This window comes from Camelus bactrianus, chromosome 11, assembly GCF_048773025.1.
Source record: "Camelus bactrianus isolate YW-2024 breed Bactrian camel chromosome 11, ASM4877302v1, whole genome shotgun sequence".
NCBI classification, from domain to species: Eukaryota; Metazoa; Chordata; class Mammalia; order Artiodactyla; family Camelidae; genus Camelus; species Camelus bactrianus.
Genome location: NC_133549.1, coordinates 84,665,554 through 84,685,228, shown reverse-complemented (window position 1 = coordinate 84,685,228; position 19,675 = coordinate 84,665,554). Strand labels below are relative to the sequence as shown.

The window sequence follows — 19,675 nt, the reverse complement described above, 5'->3', positions numbered from 1 at the left end:
AGAGGTGGGCATCCAACTAGCTTATTTTAAAGTTAGCCAGATGGGAGAACTAGCCTTTCAGGTGAGTTGATGAGAACATCTAAGTCTGAAGGAAGAATACAAGTAAGGCTGAACAGGTTTGTTATCCTTTAGGATAAAACCAAACTAGTTAAGAGACTTCAAGAACTGTTTAATTATGTAAAGCAAAAAATAGCCTTGGGCACCTGGTTCTTTTCACGGGGGTAGAGCTGTTAGGGAAAAGTCAGTGCTTTGCCATAATTACTGGTTATCCAATACTTTGCAAAAGGCCTTGCTGTTTTCAGTGCCAGGGTCATTCAATACGGAATACAGCTTCGCTCATGCTTTGGTACAGATGACAAAAAACACAGGTGCTCTTTCGGGCTCCAGCAACGCTCCTGCCCTCATTCAAGTCCAGAGCAAAGGAAGAGGGTGACCTAGTGAACTGGTAAGTCCCGGGTCCTTGAAGATCCAAGAATGTGTCCTTCTGAGCCCAGTGACGAGCATCCACACAGAACAGCACCGAGCCCTTTTACAAAAGTTCCACCAGCTTCAGCTTTAGCTTAATATTCATCCATCCAGTCTAACATCTCTTGACAAAGAAGGAGAAGCATTACAGTTGAGGGCTTCTGCTTTCTGTCTGTCATCCATCAAAATTGCCTTTACTTCTAACAACAGGCTCATACTTTCCTTGAAATTGGGATGCAGAATATCCCTTTAAAAAAAACATGGAAAGGACTTATTGAGATATTCAATGTAGTGGTCACTGCCTCAAATTATCAAAAGTTCAATACAGCCCATGCCATTCTGGTGGGTCACCCACCTCACAGTTGGTGTCTCATGGAAGGGAATCTCACAGAAGCTCTTTTTCTGTCCACAGCCTCAGCCTTGAGTTCCCAGCCTCCTTCATCTGGCACCATCCTCTCATCCAGTTCTCTTATTTCTCATACCTTCTAGACTTCTCTCACTTTTCTTGTGTAAGACTTAGTTCTACCCTCCTACCTAACACCCTCCCAAGACACATGCGTGCACGTGCACATGTACTCACACACACACACACACACACACACACACACACACACACACACACACACACACACAGAGTCCTCTCTGAACCCACCATTTGTGAATGTCCATAAATATCCAGAATGCATTATTATGGTGATGCCTGTTGCTCAGGGAAAGCTGTCACTGGTTTATCCAGGCATCAGATGCAAACCTTGGCCAAGTCATCTTTTATTCAGGTGGCGCTCCCATACACAGTTCCCTGTACTGAAGACTGGGCCCCAAACATCACAAGCATTGCATGTTACTGATGAGCACAGGTTTAGGGGCCAGAGAAGCTTGTGTTCTGATCATGGGAGCACTGCACTGGATCCGTGAGACTTCGAATGATTTCTCGGTCCCCTGGCCCCATTTTTGTTTAACACAAAGACAACTTACTTATCTAAACTGTTGTTAACAAGGATTAAATGAAATTATCCATGCCAGGACCTGACATGGTTGTCCTCCTTTTCCTTCTGTGCAGTCTCAGCCTCCTGTGCCCACAGTCAGTGTGGCACTGCTCAGGGGCAATCTTTTGTGCTTTCTCTTCTCACCCTGTGGTCTTGTCCTGAGTGATGCCATCCAGCCCCACAGCGTCAACATACAACCCACAATCAGGTGATTCATGGATGTGAACCTCCAGCCATGCCCCTTCTCTAAGCTCTTGTCTCAAGGTATTATTTAATTTCCTCTTTGATTTCCTTTTTGACCCATTGGATTTTTAGTAGCATGTTATTCAGTCTCCATGCAGTCACTTTTTTTTCTCATTTTTATTTCTGTGGTTGATTTCTAGTTTCATGCCATTGTGGTCAGAAAAAATGCTTGATATAATTTCTATCCTCTTAAATTTGTTGAGGCTTGTCTTCTGTCTGGAGATGTGGTCTATCCTAGAGAATGTTCCATGCACCCTTGGAGAGAATGTATATTCTCTTTTGGAGTTATGTAATTTCCTGAAAATATCAACTAAGGCTAACTGTTCTATGGTGTCATTTAGTGCTTCCATTGCCTTATTAATCTTCTGTCCCCTTCTCTGAGCTCCGGATGTGGACATGGTACCACCACCTTGATGCCTCCTCCCAGATGACCCAAGAGCTGTCAAGTCAACATTTCCAACATTGAAGGCAACATCCCCCACTCCTGCCAGTCAGCAGTCTCTCTCTCTCCATGAATGGCAGCACCCCCCACCCACTTCTGCGAGGCACAACCCTCATCTCATCACCTGCATTGCTCACTGCCTCTCCAGACACAACCATCACCACCAACTGTCACCTACTGTGATAGCAAAGGGGACCCTCGGGCTGTAAATGGCATCCAGCTCCCCACACTTTCGCTGAATTATTGACTCACTTCATCCACTGATTCTTTGGAGAAATATTTATTGAGTGTCTACTAGTACACTGTTCTTTTAAAATAAGTGAAGCTATATTTTGTCACTTTGATTCTTAGTAGTCTTAAACACTTAATTAAAACATAAATTACATTTGGATAGCATTTTATAGTCTCCAAAGGGTTTTTTCATTTCTCAGAACAACACAGTGGAGTAAGGAAATTCTAGAGACCCATAGACTCATTTTTCATATGAGGCAGCTGAATCCAGCCTACTCAGGGTTACACCACAAATTCCCATCTTGGGTAGGATGGAACCCAGGTGGCAGGTCTCACGTTCACTGTACTTTCAACTCTACCCTGCTTCCTCCTCCAACTCACCAGGGGCCAAGTTAATGGATCCTCCCTCAGAATCTTGGCCAGTGGTTCTCAAATTTAGCAGACATCAGAGTCACAGGAGTCTGGTCAAGGTGCCGAGTGTTGGGCTTGCCTGGAGTGAGCCTGAGAATCTGCATTTCTAACAAGTTCACAGTGATCCTGATGCTGCTGGTCCAGGGACCACACCCTGAAAACCACTGATGTTGTAACAGGGAAGAACAAATCTGACTCCATGTTGGATCTATTTCTCTTACTTTAATCTCTGTATTCTATTGCTTTTGCTACAAGTTAATCACTGAAGGGATGTTGTCAATGAGCTTAAATTATACATAATGGCCCCTCAGCTCCCAGGTATGAGTGTTAAGCTAAAATGCCTTTGTTTAGCTCACAGGAAACATCCTGACCAGGCCTACCTGTGAATGCCTGCAGGAAGGAAGCAATGAACACAACCCCTTCGAAGGCTGAACGGAACCAGGAAATATTTGACTTTACTCCCTCCCTCTTTTAGTATAAAAGAAGCCTGAATTCTGCCTTGGGCAAGATCATTCTTTGGGACACTAGTCCACCATCTTCTCAGTTTGCTGGCTTTCTGAATAAAGTTCCTTGGCCCAACAACTTGTCTCAATTTATTGGCCTGTCACGTGGGCGAGCAGCACAAGCCTGGACTCGGTAGCAATGTGGGCTAGTTAACTCACCTGTGCTCTTTACTGTTTCTTTTCACTTCCTTTGAGGAGAAATTTGACCCTAACTATGTTTTTCTCCCTTGACTCACTTTTGAACAGAAAGGAGCACATTTCTTCTGTACAAGGACCATCTTTTGCATCCCTGATGTTGACAAGAAGATATGAAATTGTGCCCACATGCAAGGTGCTTGGTTCTCCATGCCTCCATTTGACCACCTAGGTGCCTGTCAAACCCCATGGTTATAACCTCACTACCGGTCAGAGTCGTTCAAAACATGGCTGAGAAAAGCAAAGTTTGTGGAGAATTTAGAGACTCTTGCTCTATTTTTCCAGATACTCAAAGATTCATTCCTGGATTGGGCCAAATCAGCTGACACTCCCCTCTGCCACCATCAGCCTGGCCCCACCTGCTCCCATTGGTATCTCCTCCTCTGCACAAGGCCCTAAGAAATACTGGTTTAGTGACTTGAGCACTGGGCTGGGCCATGATGCACACCTGGGGCCCTACAGGAAACTGCCTCTGACAGGTGTGCTACATGTGCTGATGGATACAGCCCACAATGATACACTGCAGCCTTATCGCTGGTACCATGAGGAAAGTCTCCTGTTTGTACCCAGCATTGTAGTGCTTTTTCTGAGCAGAAGGCTTGGCTTTGCCTCAGGGGCACTGCAGTTCTTGTAACTAGTTGTGACTGAGTCTCCTTTTTGGCCACTAGGGGACTTCACACCAGCTCTGTGACCCTCCCTGGAGGTCTACGGACCACAGTTTCCTGACTTAAACGTCTTAATTTCTCCCATGTTTCATTATCACACTTATTTGGGATGGGTGGTGTTTTGCTATGCTATAGGACAACATTTGACCCTTCCTGAGGCTTGGCAGATAAAGGAAGGTAGGTGGAAATGTGCACAGATAGCCAGACAGGCAGAGAGATGAGTGCATAGAAGGCTCACTGCTGGTCAATGGCACACACTCTCCCCATGATGCAGGAGGCAGCTCACACAGCAAAGAAGAAAGTAAATGATCCACTGTCTGATTTGGTTTCAGATCTTCAAGATGTCATGTTGCAGGGAGGGTATAGCTCAGTGGTAGAGTGTGTGCTTAACATGCACAAAATCCTGGGTTCAATCCCCAGTACCATCATTAAAAAATTTAAATTAAAAAAAATGAGTTACCCCCCACAAAAATACATAAAACATATTTTAAAATTTTTAAAAAAGATGTTATGTTGGAAGGGGCTTTCAAATGTGAACAGACACTGGATATGCACTTTTTTCTAGCTAAAATAGCTTAGTAAGTTTGTTAATTCATAAATAAACCTAAAACTGGCTCTGAGCTTTGTGTTTTAATATTTTCTGGTAACTTTGTAATTGGTCCAACCTTTTCCTAAAGAAATCTGCCAAAATATATTATAGCAAATACAAAGGTTTGTATTGGCCTTAGTATCTAATGTAAATATGAAAAAGAAAAGAAATAATTGCATGCTGTTTATCATAGCCGTATTTCTCACAATATGATGAAAAGCAGAATAAATAATGACACATATTTACATGGAATATTAGGAAGTAATCAAAAGTATTGTTCAACAAAACTATAAAGCCACATGAAAAATATAATTTAATATTAAATAAAATCAAAGACATAAAACTGTTGGATATGAGAACCATTATGATAAGACAAATTCCTGGAAGAAATGATGATGGTGTTTATTGTGATGAGATTTAGAGTGATAATTTCATCTTCCCTCTATTTTCCAAAACATTATGGTATGGGGTTAGATTCATTCACTGTAGACAAGTACATTAAATGAAGTTTTAAATGTTACCATTGAGAGAAGAAACTCAAGTTGTTTTAGAGCATAAATAGGCAACCACAGGCCTGGACTCGGGGCACATGCAGGGATATCAGAGGCAGAAAGATGTAAACAAAAGTATAAACTGTGGCTCCTGTGGGCAGCTGCCACCAGGCCCACAGGAGGGTCAGAGAAAATGATTGCCCAGTGTGCCAGAGTCTCCAAGTGTTCATGGGTCGCATCTCACATAGCAGCTGTCATCACAGTCCATAACCTCGTAGAACACTCGGCCCTGCCCTCCAGGCTGTGTTCTATAGACATTTACTGGCTGGACTTCTCTAACACAGAAATCAGCCAATGGCAGCCAAATCACATATTTGAACATGGAGCAGAATTTATCTCATCCTGGGTGGCTTTGATTTTCAGAATTCTGGGAAGAAAAGTATGACTGACTAAGAAGCATTGTCTGTGTGATGGTCACAGCAAGATCTTGGAGAGCCATCCCAGCCTTCAGAACCATATACAGGGAGATGGGTGGTGGGCTGGGGCCTCCTTCTCCCCCTTAGGTGTCCTTCTGAAAGTGACATTTTGAGGCCAAGTGATCCTGGGAAGACCACACACTACATGGAACACAGATGTCTTTAGGTTCCCAATGATGTTCATGGACACATCTCTTTGAATATTTTCTCCTACTTCTCACCAGTAGGGTAGCCTCTGTTATATTTTGTTTTAAAGGGAAGCTTTCTGCTCTGCAGAAAACTCAAAGTTGTGAATCGGCTCTCCTGGACAGTCCTGAGTGGGCTGGAATCTGCAGAATCCACTAGGTCCAGCAACGTCCATCCATGTAAGGCAAATCAGATAGCCAAGATTCCTCATCAAGACCTCACTTTTGATGAGCATCCTTGGCTTGGGAGCTCTAGGAAGATCAAGTCAAAGATAAACTCCTAGCAAGGGCTGTGTTTTCCAAGGGGAACACCTTCTCCTGAAATGAGAAAAGACTTGGAGGCTCAGTCAGTCAACATGGGCCTAGTACTGCCTGACCTTGGGACAGAATGGAGAGAATATTTTCACTACGACTTTCTGAGCCAAGTCCGGGCTCCATGAGCCTATTTCATTCAGTGTTTACCCAGGTCCTTTGCAACCAGAGGTTTATGTTCCAAGTTAAGAATTTTGAAAGCAAAATATCAAGCATCCACCATCTCATTCTCATCCTTCCTCTGATCCTCAGAGCCCTTCCCCAGAAGTCAGGTATCAGCAACCCACATTGCCTGTAAAGCAGTTAATACTTAAACCAGAACAAAGGATGGGTATTATTCCTGGTATTCAACACCTGTAGGATTCAGCCTTACTTCCTGCCTGCAAGCTCCAAGGTACCTACATCCTCAACCAAACTATGCAGCAACCAATGAACTCTCTGGACAGGGGAACACTGATTGCATTTTAACTCTGAGTTTTCTTGAGGGAGAGTGACTTTCTCCATTGTCCTTAGTGAAACTACTGAAACCCTCTTGCTTTTTTTCTAAGCTCCATCTTTCCGGGCTCTTAATCATCTCTGGGACCATTCCCAAGAAGATCTCTGGCTTCTCTAAATCTCTCCTAAAAGCCTTCCTTTTGACCTAAATGAAAGCAAGCTGAAACATTCCTTGGACCCAGAAGTCTCTAGCTTTACATGGCCTGCAATTTTTCAAAAATTAAAAAAATTAAAATTAAAAAAAAACCCACGTCTTTGAGGAATGAGCCAGAGGCATTAAAGTAACTCCCTATGCAGTGAGTGGATTGTCTCCACAGGCTTGATACCTTGGCCCTGCGCTAGACATTTCACATGCTGGAGAAAGGTCTGAAATGTTAATGCCTTGGGACCCTGCCACAGTTTACAAAAAGCACCTTTGCCTTCAAAAGCTTCTGTGTTAACCAAAGGTGATTAAAACCAGGTCCTTGCCAAGGGCGTTCTTTCACAGTTCTGAACAAGTAAGGGAAAGCAGAGATGATTATCTGGCCAGCTCAGTGGAGACTTGCTCCTTTCTATAAAAATATACATGCTGACAGAACAACACTTGTAGATTTACAATTTGTCTGATTTGATCACCTTTCAGCACAGGAAACCTGGCTTGTATACTCCATTAGAGGGGCTGCTGTGGGAGTTGTCATGGGAGACAAGACCCAGCTCGGGACCTGGACCAGAGATCAAGCTGGGGTGTCATCTGGAACATCACCTACAAGATTTGGTTGGAACATCCCAGCCCCTCAGGCAGAAAGGGCCCCTGTCCTCTGTGTTCTTGCAACTCCATGGTGGACTCTTTCACAGCACATCGCGGGGTGTGCTGTGATGTGTGCATCTGTTCACCTCATCCAATAGTTCATGAGTTCTTTGTATTTCAGTGGGAGTCCCGTTAAGCCTTTCCTGAATCATGAATAAGCTTCTCCCTGGAAAACCAAGAGAGCTTCTCTTTCTTTTAAAGAGACATAAAATGGGAAGAATGGGTATCTTCATTTCCATCTAGACACAGCACTGCCTATCCCAGCCACTGACGAGACAGTAGTAGGCATGCCTTAAAGGTGTTGCAGGTTCAGTTCCAGAAAATGGCAATAAAGTATCACAACACAACAAGTCACACAAATCTTTGGTCCCTGAGTAACATATGTTTATGTATGTTTATATTATACTGAAGTTTATTAAGTGTGCAATAGCATTAGGTGTAAGAAAAACTCAGTTGAAAAATATTTTATGGTTAAAAAATACTATCATTTGAGCCCTTGGCAAATTGTAACTTTCTTGCAACAGTAACATCAAAGATCATCAATCACAGATCACCATAACAAACTAATAATAATAATAATAATAATAATGAAAATTTTGAAATATTGTGAAAATTACCAAAATGTGACACAGAGACACAAAGTGAGCAAACGTTACTGGAAAAATGGTGCCAAAAGACTTGCTCAGTCTAAGGTTGCTACAAAGCTTTAATCTATTTTTTTAAGTATATCTGTGAAGCACAATAGAGCAAATCCGAATTAAATGAGGAACACCTGTAATTATAAGACACATCCAAAGACATTTCTCTTTATGGGCAGAGTTCAACTAATGGAATCTAAGCTCATGGATATGGAAGATACACAAACACCAGCGGGGTGAGAAGATGCTCTTGCCCAGGACCTTCAGTCATCCAGTAGCACCAACCTTCCCCAGAGAGGCTTTAGGAAAGGATCTTCTCAGCCAGATTAGAAATCAAAGACATGCAAATTAAAACAACGAGATGCTATTTTCAATCTATAAAATTAACATAATTTTTAAAAATAACAATTTTCATATAGCCAAGTTCTAATGGATACTCTTATACTACTTTATGTGGGGGGGAAGGGGCAGGGAGGAGGTGTACTGGTCCACATTTTCCAAAAATCAGAACATATATTCAATGATTTTGGTCAGAGATATAAACAAAAATATTTGCTTTAATATGTTCACGGGAGCTCTACTGCAAAATAAGACATTAGAAAATGAACTCAGCTATGCAATACATGTGGTGGTTTACTAGTATATGCTAAGCTCTGCAGAAGTAACAAGTACATGCTGACTTTTTAGTGGCTCAATGCAACAAATGTTTATTTCTTACTCAGAGTCTGATGTTATGTTGAGCCTCTCCAAGCAGTTTGTCCCCCAAGCAACAACTCTCAGACCCAGGCTGCTTCCATCTGCCATCTGCCATCCATCGTCACTGATGAGGGGACAGATCAGCCTGGGGAGCACATTTCATGGCTGCATGATGTTCCCTCATCTAAACGTGTGATGTTTCACTAAGCCACTTGTGGCAAGGCAAAGTCGTGGGTTCTCCACATTTCTTCTCCCTGAGCATTTGGGAGATGTGTTTCCAGAACTCCTCTGCAGTTTGATTTTAGACAAGCAGGTCGAATCTCAGACAATGGGATGTGTGCAGAAATGAGGATGGTGCTTTGTCCCTGGGACAGCACTACAGGATGATCTGTCTGTCTCATTGCACCCTGAATTTCATGTTTTTAAAATGAGTTTCCTCTTGCTCACCAAACCCTCAGAGTCATTTTTTATTTCTCTATTTCACATTCCACATAGTCCATTGGCATAGCCTCTCATGTTTATTTCCAAAATACCTCCTGCATCTCACCCTTTGTCATCACCTCTACTCCGGTCCAGATACTGCCACCTCTTCCTGGATTTCTGCAGTAGCCTCCTAACTGGTATCCCTGCCCTTCGCCCCCTATGCTCTAATCCCACACAGCAGCCAGAGTGAATTTGTTAAAACAAGAACCCAGCCATGTCACTCCTCATTCAAAAGTCTTCAGTGGCTCCTCATTAGATGCAGAATAAATGTCTAAGTCATTATAGTTTCTGAGTTGTTCACTGATGTATTTCCAAACCAAAGGAAGGGGTGGGGAGAGGGATCTGTGGAAGGAGTGGAGGGGAATAAATAAGCAGATTTTCAACAGTGTGCTTAATCACCGAATGAGAACACATAAAATGGTCCAAAGGATAAAGTTGTACTCACAGACAACTCACAGTGAGACAGCTCAGAGGGGAGGAATCAGGCAGAGGGAAAGTGGCATTTTTCCTGATGTGAAACTGCCTTATTCACAACCATCCATCTGAGTGTCCCCCTCACAGCTCTGCAATCAACTGAGATTCTCCTACTGTGAAATTAGAGGGTGGATATCATAAAATATGAAGATTTTAAAATTCTTCAGGAACTAAATTTTATATGTATAAGTGAGATATTTGTATTTGGAAAATGGGCTCCATGGAGATGAAGCAGATGCATTGCACTAAAGCACATTTTGGGAGCAGTCTCTTGTATACTGCATTCAACAGAAAAATTACATCAGACGAGCAAGATGGATATCACTAACCTTTGCTGATGCTTGGATACTTTTCAATATGATTTCTTAGTTAATCTTGAATTGTTGACAACAAATTCTTGAGAAGGACATTGGGGGACAGAAAGGCTAAGTTTTTGGAGTTAGATGGGGTACACACCTAGCTAACATTCAATTCCTTGCATCCTGATCTAACTTGAGTTGTCATCGGACTTGTGAGGCATGGCCTTTTGGGAGGTCATGCTCCTTCAGAAAAAAAAAAACAAAATAAAAAAGTGCCACAAGTCTTTGCTTTTCTTCACCAACTATGGCCTAAATACAAGGGGTCTTTAGAAGACAACAGGAATGACAGACAAGAACGAGGTGGAAACAATTAACCCAATATCCTATCAGCTCAGGTGGCTCCAGGCCCAGACACTCCATCTCCATCCACCAAACCATTATGATGGATAAAGAAGGCCAGTTCCTAAAAGATGGACCTTTGAGATTCTAGGTCATGCCTTCATGTCACCTTTTAAAAAGAACCAACTTGAGACCAGAGGGCCTTTTCTGAAATTACGTTTCCTGTCCAAAGTGGACTCTCCAGGCTTCTGGTGAGGACTGTGATCAGTGGGTTCATTGAATACAGAACAGAATCAGATGATGATGGTGTGAGGTTTTAGTGCTGCCATTGCCTTAAGAGGTGGGACCTGTCATCCCACCCAGAGAAGACAGCTACATCTGAAGACCCCTAGAGTCAGTGTGGGCCAGCTCCTCTGCATCCTGCCTCCACAACTTAGCTTTCTGATGTTCTCTCCTAGAGACTGAAGAATGCGGACCTGCTCCAGAGAACTGATGGAGAAGCCACAGCCCCTGTGCTCCTAGATGAAAGCTGCCCCAGGATCTCAAAATCTCACAGATCAGTAGAACTCTGCACACATTAGCTGTGGAATCCTTCAGATGAGAAGCCACTTCGAGTGCAATGGAGATGCATAAGGGAATATCTAAGGTAGAGAGACTCAGGCACCGGGCAGAAGAATAAAACTTTACCTGACTAAATCAACAAACTAAGGAAAGACAAAAAATCATGACTAAGTACAAAGGTAGTAAGCAAAATTGAAGAAATTGATTGATCAGTATCTGTCTTTGAAATCAATGTTAATGAGCTGCATCTCCTTAACGAAGCATAAAGACATTAGGATAATATAAAATTAAAATTGAGCAGTAAGCTATTTAGGAAAAAAAAACATTAAAAACAAAATAACAGAGGACTTCCATTTCCACAATGATAAATATATTTATTCCTATTCCTCCTGCTGAGTACAGCTAAAAATCTGGTCATTATAAAAACAAACATAAGAAGTAGAGAGAAAAGGCAAATTGCCTAGAAACCTCAGAACCCAAAATATGATTTGGTGGTGAGTTTCTTGGGTCTTCTTTTGGTTTCACATATCCCAGACTAAGTTCTAGAGAAGGCAGCATCTGGAAATGCCAATAGGTGCCGAAAACAAGGGAACCCCAAGGAAAGCCTTTTTATAGCCAAAGGACCAGAACTGGGGTAGCATCCCAAGACAGAAAAGTTTTTGACAATAACTGTTTTACTCCAGGCAAACACCATAGAAAAGACTGCACCCCTAATCCCTGCCAGCACAGGCTAAGTGGACAGCCAACACACCCACTCTCACTCGAGTGTAATAAGGCTCCTCCCCAACCCCCTAAGACGATGGCAAAGTAAACTAAGTAGGGGGCATGGGATTTCATCTTTGCTGAGCAATAATGAGCTCCTTCCCACTCCCTAGAGTCCGTGGACACTACATCAGAGCCTGAACTTTAATGCCCACCCAGCAATAGAGGCACCCGTCCCAGTCATGACTGGGATGGTGTCAGAGGATGCCTACAAAAACACAAGATTTAGCACATATCCAGAGTTGCATAACACAATAGCTAAAATGTCCAGGATTTGATCAAGTACACCAAGATTCAGGAAGACCTTAACTTAAATGAGAAAAGACAATCAACAAATGCCAACTTTAAGATGACACAAATGTTGGAATATTCTGATGAGGATTTCATAGCAGCCCTCATTAAAATGCTTCACGGAGCAATTACAAAGATGCTTGAAACAAATGAAAATGCATACATGAAGTCTCAGTGAAAACTAAAAGATGTAAAGAGGAAAAAAATGGAAATTTTAGAACTGAAAAATATATAAACAGAAACAAAAATACAACAGATGAGCTCAACAGCAGAGTAGACAAGACAGAAGAAAGAATCAGTGAATTTGAAGGTAAATAAAAACTATCAAATCTGAACAACAGAAAGGAAATACATTGAAAAAAATAAGAAAAGAGATCCTGGGACAGGTGGGACTGTAACTGAAGAGTTAGTATTTATGTCAATAGAGTCCCAGAAGGAGAGGAGAAAAGGGTTGGGACTGAAAAAATATTCAAAGAATAATGGCAGAACATTTCCTAAATATGGAAAAATATATAAACTTACATATCTAAGAAGCTGAGCAAACACAAACAGAATAAAACCAAAGAAATTCATAGCAAGATACACCATGGCCAAATTTCTGAAACTTAAAAGAAGTCTTAAAAGCAACCAGAGAGGAAGAATGAGTGAGCTGGAGGGGAAAAACAATTCAAATGGCAGTAAATTACTCATCAGAAACCACTGAGGCCAGAAGGAAGTGGCATATAATATAATGTAATACCTAAGCAATCACTAAAACAATCTGCATATAAGATACACTGAAACCCACTTTAGAAAAGTCAAATGGAATTATAAAAAATGTCAACTCTCCCAAAGGAAGTAAATACAAAAAAAAAAAAAAAGGAGAACAATCATAAAATAAAAAAATAAAGTGACACACTTAAGTCCTAAGATATCGATAATTATCATAAATATAAGCAGTCTAAATACAACAATTAAAAATAGATTTGCAGGGTGGATTAAACAAAAAATATGATTTACACACCATCTACAAAATAACTCACTTCAGATACGACATAGGTAGTTTGAAAGTAAAGGGTGACCTGAGCAGGTTCTCAAATGTTGACAGTCTATTTGTTGAAGAAAAGTGCTGCCTTGAACACTGTGCTTCCTGAGGATTCAGAAGATTCTGAGTTGGAAGAGGAAGTGGAAGATGAAATGAAGGAGGTAGAATGACCACTTGAAGTGAGTCCACAGGTCCCTCTGACATCTTTGAAAGGGAGGTTTTATCACGATGCTGGGAGAATAATCAGGATGCCAGCTGAGAGCTCTGTCCCTCCCAAGCTTATTGTCTGGCCCACCAGAAGTAAGTACAAGTTAAAGCACAGTGAATATGAGCACATCCTTGTGGTTTACAAGGTGAAATGACAGGATGGCCGTGACAGCGCTGGTGGAAGGCTCTGAAGCAAACACACCATGACCAAGCTGGAGGCACTGGAATCTAAAAGAGTCTCTCATAAATCAGCGAAATGCCTCTGATCTCATCCATCAAGGGAAGGAGCACTCTGGCCAGACTTCCAAATGTGGGTGCTTAGCAGACTGTCAGTTGTGGGGATATGGAAAGATCTGACTCACGTATCAACATCCTTCAAGGATGTCACCAACTGAGTGACTTTGGATCCTGGAGGTTTTACCACTGACAGTGCTGAATACTACCTGAAAAGAATGAGGGTAGAGAAATCTCCTTTCATGACCTGGAAAACAGCTTACAACAACAAAACACCCTTCCCCAAATGACTAAGGTAAAACTCAAGGATGCCCCATTGTTGACCAAAGACAAGGCTAGACATTGATCCTACAAAGTCTCATTCTTTGCCTCAAACGATTAGCTGAACTGTTTTAGCCCCGTTGATCAGTTAGACAAAATGCTTGCTAGCCAAACTGTAGTTAAGCTTCTCTCCTTCCTCTAGGCCTCTGAACACTGGCCCCCTCTCAGCCTGGGCCAGCATACAGCCTCTCCTGAAAATTGCCTGGGCTCAGGGTAAAAAGTTCTCTAGCCTTGTTACTCTTCTATAAAACAAGCACTTTTTGCCTAACTCTACACACTTGCATGCTTCCTATGGCAATAATCCCTTTCCCCTTGCAACAATCCTTTCAAATAAAGTCTCTTCTTGAATGAATGAATGAATGAATGAATGAATGAATGAATGAATGAAAGAAAGAAAGAAAGAAAGAAAGAAAGAAAGGGAAAAGGATGGGAAAAAAAATGTATCATGCATGTATCAATCCAAAGAAATCAGGAATGATTACATTAATACCAGACAAGCAGACTTTAGAGAATGAAAATTCAAGGGACAGAAAGATACATTACATAATAATAAAAGAGTCAACCCACCAAGAATATCTAGCAATCCTAAAGTGTACATACCAAATCACAGAGCTGCAAAACATATGAAGCAAAGGCTGATATAACTAAAAGGGGAAATTGACAAGTCTACAGTTATAGTTGCAGGCTTCAACAGACCCCCACCGGTCTCAACAATTGATAGAAAAATTAGACAGAAAATCAGCAAGAATATAGAAGAACTCAACAGCATGATCAATCAACAGAATCTAATTGACATATGTATAGAACACTTCACCCCAAAATAGCAGAATATACTTCCTTAAACTTTTTTTTTTTATTGAGTTACAGTCATTTTACAATGTTGTGTCAAATTCCAGTGTAGGGCAAAAAAGTATACATTCTTTTCAAGAATCTAAAGAACTTATACCAAGATAGACCATAGCCTGATCCATCAAACATAACAAACAAATGTAAAAGAATTTAAATTATGCAGAGATTATTGTCTGATGTCAATGGAATCAAAGTAGAATTCAATTTAAAGAAGATAACAAGAAAATCTCCAAACACTTGCAAACTAAACAGCATACTTCTAATTAATCCATGAGTCAAACAAAATAATTTTGGAATAAGTGAGCTCAACAAGGTCACGAGGATAAAATATTAACACAAAAAATTAGTCATATTTCTATAGACCAGCAATGAACACATGGAAGCAAAAATTACAAATACAATACAATTTACAGTGGCTTCCCCCAAAATGAAATACTTAGATGTAAATCTAACAAATCATGCACAGGACTTGCATGCTGAAAACTACAAAACACTAATTAACATAGTTTTTAAAATGAGCTAAATATATAGAGAAACAATCTGTCATGGATTGAATGACTACATAGTAAAGATATCAATTCTCCCCAAACTGATAAACAAGGTTAATAAAATCCCTACCAAATTCCAACAAGAGTTTTTGTAGATAGAGACAACCATATTCAAAAGTTTATATGAAACACAAAGGAACCAGAATAACTAAAACAAATTTGAAAAAGGAGAATCAATGGGAGAAATTTCTCTACATATGATATAGCTTTATTACTCAAGAATATGTTGTATTTTCAGAAGGACTGACACATCAGTCAATGGAACAAGATAAGAAGACCAAAAATAGGTTAACAGTGCAGCCAACACATTTTTGAGAAAACTAAAAAGGAATTCAATGGAGGAAAAATCATCTTTGAAATAAACGCTGCTGGAACAATTAGGCATCCTAGGCATAAAGTTAACTTCAACTTAAATCTCACACCTTATACAAAATTAACTCAAAATTCATCATAGATTTAAATGTGAAATGTAAAACTATAACATTTAAAGAAGGTGGAATAGAAAAAAAAAATCAGTTCCTGATCATGGTGAAGAGTTCTTAGATATGACAACAAAAGCATAATCTATAGAAGAAAAGAATCAATAAATTGTTTTTTTCTTATTAAGTCATATTAGCTGCTTATATATTCTGGAGATCAACCCTTTGTCGGTTTCATTTGCAAAAATGTTCTCCCATTCCGTAGGTTGTCTTTTTGTTTTACTTACGATTTCCTTTGCTGTGCAGAAGCTTTTAAGTTTCATTAGGTCCCATTACCAGAATTAAACACTTAAGCTCTGTAAAAGAATGAAAGGACAAGATACAGACTTGGAGAAAATATTTTCAAACTGCATATCTGACAAAGGTATCATATCTGGAATTTATAAAGAACTCTCAAAACTCAACAGTAATTAAAAAAATTTTTTTACAATTCAAACACAGGCAAAAGACAAGACATTTATCAAAGATACATGGCGAGCAAACAAGCACATGATAAGATATTCAACATCTCTAGCCACTAGCAGAATGGAAATTAACACCATTTCAAAATATACAGCACACCTCTGAGAACAGTTAAAACAAAAAATAATAGCAATACCAAATGGTGGCAAGGATGTAGAGAAACTCTCTCACACATTGCTAATGGAAATGTAGGAATGTGCAGCCACTCTGGAAAACTGTTCAGCAGTTTAAAGAAAAAACTAAACATACCCATTTCACATAATCTAGCAATTGCACTCCCGAGCGCTTATCTCAATGAAATAAATACTTATGTTCACACAAGTATTTATACATGATTGTTTATAGTGGCTTTATTTGTAATAGCCCAAATGTCCTGCAGTCAGTGAATGATTAAACAAATTGTGGAACACCAATACCACGGAATTCTATGCAGGAAAAAAATAACTATTTATACATGCATAACTTGCATCTCAAGGGAATTCTGGGAAAAAAAAGTCGATCTGAAAAGTTCATATACTGTAAGATTCCATTTACATAACAACCTTGAAATAACAAAATTATAGAAATGGAAAACACATTAGTGGCTGCCAGGGGTTAGGGCTGGTGGGGCAGAGGGCGGCAGTGATGAGTACAGAGTTTCAACATAGGGGTGATGTTTATGGTGATGAACTGTACCTGCCATAAAGTGACATATAACCATACACACACATTGTATCAATGTCAATTTCCTGATGTAACCATTGTGGGAAACTGGATGAAGGGTACAAAGAACCTCACTGTATTATCTGCAAATTCCAGTGAATTTATAATTATCTCAAAACAAAACATTAAAAATGGCAAAAAAATACCCCAAAAACCAACAGTGGATTGAAAATGAGGGGATAAGCAAAACCATAACAAGTAGACTACAACACAAAAGAAACAGGGTTACTCAATGTTAAAATCAGATAAAGTAGAAGTTAAAGGCAAAAGCTTTAAATTGATAAACTTAATAATAGCACCAATCATAAAATATATAATCCATAAAAATGTATACCGGTCATTAACCTTTTTATACCAAACAACCCAGGAGTTAAATAAATAAATTAAATAACATTTTATGTAAACAATTTTAAAACATTTAAAAATAGTTCAATCATAGGAGATTTTGATATATTTCTTTCTGTTCAGGTAAAGAAGATTTTAATAATAATCAAGGGAATTTGATTATGAATATATAGAATGGTGTCTATTAGAGTCCTACAGAGAATGTTTTCTTATCTATTTTCATGAAATATTTACAAAAGCAAACCAGGCAATTGATCACAAAGAAAATCTCAATGAATTTCCAGAAGTAGGGGTTGCACAGTAGTGTTCATAGTCATTATTCAACAAAATCAAATACAACCAAAAGATGACTAAAATACCATCTGAAAATTCAAAAAGAGGTCCTTAAGCTATCCCCTGAATCAAAGAGGGAAATTACATATAGATGATTACCTATAATTCAGTGAAAAGGAGACTGTTTCATACCAATGTCTATGTCTCACAACTAACACCATATTCAAGGACAATGCTTGGCTTTAAATATTTTTATAGTTTTAAAAGGCTGACTAAAAACAATTCAACCACAAAATATCATTCAGTATCTATATGAAAAGGTCTAGAAGGGAATACACAAAACTCTAACAGTTACCTCCCTGGAGGAAGTTGGGATTGAAATTGATAGTTGAAGAAGGCTTTAGCTAATCTACAATGTTTGAAGTTCAACCCTGTGTACACCCATGATTTATTCAACCAATCCATAGATTTTTTAAATAAGACAAAAGTTGATTAATACATTGCACACTTAAGGGAAACGGAAAATAAAAGATTAAAAAAATTAGAAGGAATACATAAAGTCATAGGTGATATTAAAATAATATAAAAGAATATCAAATACAGGTGAAATCAATCATAGTCAAGTAGAGTGTGGTGGCAGTAGAGCCTGGTGTGTCTCCCTAGTCCTTTGTCCATGTTTGCCAAGGTTTTTCTTAATTCCAGTAACCTGAGGACCCTTGTAGTCAAACAAAGGAGCTGCAGTGCCATAGGAAAGACAGATAAATTTGGATAACTCCTGGGCATATATCTGGAGGGAACTCAAATTTGGAAAGGTACATGCACCCCAGTTCATGGCAGCACTATAAATAATAGCCAAGACATGGAAACAAACTAAGTGTCCGTCAACAGAAGAATGGATAAAGATGTGATATATTTATATAATGGGAGAGTACTCAGCCATAAAAAGGAATAAAATGTCATTTCCAAGCAACATGGATTAACCCGGAGATCATCATTTTAAGTGAAGCAAGCTAGAAAAAGAAAAATACCATATGATATCACTCATATGTGGAATCTTAAAAAAAAGAAAAAGAAAAAAGAAGAGACTAATGAACTTATCCACAAAACAGAACAGACTCACATAGTAAATAAACTTATGGTTACCAGGGGGAAGGGGGTGGGAAGGGATAAATTGGGAGTTTAAGATGTGCAAATACTAACTACTATATATAAAATAGATTAAAAAAGCAAATTTCTCCTATATAGCACAGGTAACTATATTCAATATCTTATAATAAACTATAATGAAAAGGAATATGAAAACAAATATATATGTGGATATTTATGACAAAAACATTATACCATACATCAGAAAGTGACACATTGTAACTGACTATACTTTGATTTAAAAAAATGGGATAACTCTACCTAGGTTTAAATTCCAGCTCCAACACTTAGCAGTTTTGTGGCCTGGACAAGTCATTAAACACTCTTCATTTCAATTTGGTTTTTTAAAAATTAAGATAAAAATAAGAATACTTCACAGAATGGCTGTGAGGATGAATTTTGACCACTTATATGAAACCATAAGGTATATATTTACACACACATACATTCACATGTACACACACAAATGTGTGTTTACGTGTGTGTATATATATAAATGCTTTAAGATATACATGAAGGGTTGGGTTGAGACTATTAGTGGTGATCATCTTGGGATGGTGTGAATTCAGGTGTTGCCTACCCCTTTACAGAAAACAGGAGCAGGATAACTTTCTGGTTGTCCCTGTGTCCTCTGAGCAGTAGTTCCCGGGAAGTGATGCCTGCAGTTGTCCTATGGGCTCTTGCGAGTGGAGGATGCTCTAGGGAGAGGCGAGCACACTTTTTCTGTTGGCACCACTCGAGCATCACTGAACTTGCCCCTGAGAATTGTCCCTGAGAAATGGTATATTTTTTTCCCCACATCTGGGGTCATGTCAGAGGCACCCATGCTGTACTCTAAATACCTCAAAGGCAGCCTGGGGCTGCAGTCAAGTCAGGCAAATGGTTGTTTGGGTGCCAGTCTCCCTAGGGGCATTCTTGGAAACTCTGGCTGAGTCCTCAGAACCTGGTGTCCCCTGTGACCCAGAACCAGGCAGGAAAGACTGTCATCAGAACCCAAGTACCAGTACAGGCCAGAGGTCATGCAGAGGCTGGAAGAAAGAGGCCAGGATGTGGTGGCTGAGATTGT

The 19,675-nt window shown here is 39.8% G+C and overlaps 1 protein-coding gene and 1 non-coding gene across 4 annotated transcripts in view; one reads left to right on the top strand and one right to left on the bottom strand.

Moving 5' to 3' along the window:
• Positions 1 to 19,675, bottom strand: part of LOC141579214 (U3 small nucleolar ribonucleoprotein IMP3-like) — a 54,504-nt gene that overhangs the window by 12,534 nt on the left and 22,295 nt on the right. For 2 of the 3 annotated variants that reach the window (XR_012510383.1, XR_012510384.1), the window contains one exon: positions 14,640 to 15,977. The gene's annotated coding sequence lies outside the window, so the exon portion shown is untranslated. Of the gene's footprint in view, positions 1 to 203; positions 713 to 14,639; positions 15,978 to 19,675 lie in introns of those variants that run through there. The other variant, XR_012510385.1, reaches the window with a different exon arrangement.
• TRNAV-AAC (transfer RNA valine (anticodon AAC)) lies at positions 4,498 to 4,569 on the top strand. The gene has a single exon. It is a non-coding gene; the product is annotated as a tRNA-Val (tRNA).